Source organism: Penaeus vannamei, chromosome 1 (assembly GCF_042767895.1).
Source record: "Penaeus vannamei isolate JL-2024 chromosome 1, ASM4276789v1, whole genome shotgun sequence".
In the NCBI taxonomy this organism is placed as follows: Eukaryota; Metazoa; Arthropoda; class Malacostraca; order Decapoda; family Penaeidae; genus Penaeus; species Penaeus vannamei.
The window spans coordinates 42,932,707-42,935,849 of NC_091549.1; positions in this window are offsets into that span (position 1 = coordinate 42,932,707).

Below are 3,143 nucleotides of genomic sequence, written 5' to 3' on the forward strand. Positions count from 1 at the left end.
CACTGACATGACCACATAGCCACCAGCAAATTCTCTCCCGCACTGACATGACCACATAGCCACCAGCAAATTCTCTCCCGCACTGACGTGACCACATAGCCACCAGTAAATTCCCTCCCGCATTGACATGACCACATAGCCACCAGCAAATTCTCTCCCGCACTGACATGACCACATAGCCACCAGTAAATTCCCTCCCGCACTGACATGACCACATAGCCACCAGCAAATTCTCTCGAGCTACCGTAGTGACAACCCCTACTCTATGTGGGCGTGAGGGGACACAGCACGAGGGGTGATTGTCCCCGCATGAGAGACGGTGAATGAGAATGCCAAGTTCAGCGTAGTGGAATCGCCTTTGTTTAGGGACAGTATTATCATTATTGTTATCATGAGGATCATCATTATCAATATTCACATCTGCATTATGGCATTATCATTATCATTATTCATCTCTCCATTATAGCATTATCATTATCATTATTGTTCTCTGTTTAGGGGGGGGGGGGCATTCCATAATATACGATAAAACAAAAGATGAAGTAATAATGAAGACGGTAATTTTCGTGTTTATGATAATTATCGACATGGCAATGATAAGACCATTGAAGATAATAACAATAATAATAATGATAAAAATGATAATGTGGGTGACTATAGTAGTAGTAGTAATGATAACAATAATGACAATGATGGTAACGATGATAGTTACTGATAATGATAATAGTTATCATCACCATCATCATCATCATCATTACCATTATCACTATCACTATCACTATCACAATCACAATCACAATCACAATCACAATCACAATCACAATCACAATCACAATCACAATCACAATCACTATCACTATCACTATCACTATCACTATCACTATCACTATCATTATCATTATCATTATCATTATCATTATCATTATCATTATCATTATCATCATCATCATCATCATCATCATCATAATAATAATAATAATAATAACTATAATCATATTAATCATGATAATAATAATAATGATAATAAAATGATAATAATGATAATAACAATGATAAAGGTAATAATTAACGTGATAGTAATAATAATGATGATAATAACAATAGTAATAATAACAACAATTATAACAAAAATCGTAATGATCATAGTAATAAGAATAATAGCAAGGAAAATGCTAGTAATAACTGATAATAATAATGATAATGGTAATAATAATGATAATGGTGATGATAATGGTAATGTTTATTATAAGAACAATAATATCAAATAATAATCATGATTATTATATTCATGATGATTATGATGATGATGATGATGATAAAAATAATAATAATACAACAATAATAACAATAATAATAATGAAAATAATGATAAGGATAACAATAACCAATGATGATAAAATAATGATGAAAATAATAATAATAATGATAATAATAACAATAACAATTATGATAACAATAATTGCAATAACAAGAATAATACTGATGAATTTAATAATAATGATCATGGTAAGAGTAATAGCAATAATAATAATAATAACAATAATAATAACAATACTACTACTACTACTAATAATAATAATAATAATGATAGTAATAATAATAATGATAATATTGATAATAATGATAATGATGATAATGATAAGGATAATAATGATGCTACTACTAATAATGATGATAACAATAATATTGATAACAATTATAATAATAATATTGATAACAATGATAATAATGATAATAACAATGACGATAATAATGTTGATAATAATATTAGGAATAGTAGTAACAGTAATGAAAACCATAGCAGTAGTAACAGTAATAGCAATAAATATTAAAAACAAAATATATTTTGAAGACGATATCGATGATAACAGAGATGGGAACAAGAAGAAAAACAATAACACTAACGAACTGAAGTGATTATCGCTAAGAACAGAACCTTCGTTCTCCATTATTAACTTTGTTTTATTGCCTTCGTATTTTTCTTTTACCTTATTTCTCTCTTTCTCTTTTTTCTTCCAATGACATTTTCAGGAATCAATCTGTCTGTCGTCTGCCTTTCTCATCAACCTGCAATCATTGGTGCAATAACTCGTGTGTTGGTGCAGCGCCGAATGTGATATTTTAGAGATGATGTTGCCATTCTCTGCAAAGTGGGGTGTGTGTGAACAATGAGGAAAATCGTTCACTTGTCGTCCACTTTTGTTTTTGGGTGACTGTATTTACGAAGACATATGCGATTGTGGATGAGAGCAGAAATATACAGACTCACACACACACGCGCGCGCGCGAGCACACACACACACACACACAGACACACACACACACACACACACACACACACACACACACACACACACACACACACACACACACACACACACACACACACACACACACACACACACACACACACACACACACACACACACACACACACACACACACACACACACACACACACACACACACACACACACACACACACACACACACACACACACACACACACACACACACACACACACACACTTACACTCACACACATTCACGCACACACACACACATATATGCATACGTATGTGTGTGTGTGTACGTGCGTGTGACAGACAGACCTAAACAGACAAGCAGAAGAGACCCAGATGTCCGTATCCCCTCCGTCCTTGAACAGCGGACCGGGCGTCAATGGAGGATCCTCTGGTCGTTATCTCTCAAGCCTGACACAGCAGTTTCCCCTAACGATGTAATGAAGGCTCGGGACTGCCACACCACCCAGGTAAACGACTCGCTTCACCACGACCTCCTTCACGACTCCGGGTTAAGAGGGAAAGGTGGGGCGCTTTGGAACTCTTGAGGAAGTTCGAAAAATGCTTTTGAGAAGGAGGTTGTTGGCAGTTCGCCCTTTGCCTGTTTGTTTGTTTGTTTGTTTGTTTGTTTTTTTTGGGGGGGGGAATATTTTGGCGTCTCCTCTTGCTTTCTTACTATCCCCGTCTTATCAATATATCTTAATCCTCTTTTTCTTCTTGTTTTCTTTCCTCTCCGTCTGTTATTCTCACTTCGCTTCCTCCTGTTTGTTCTTGGCAAGGTTGTTTGCCTTCTAAAGTGAATTGCAAATATGCCATTTAGGCAATTGTCACGATATTGAT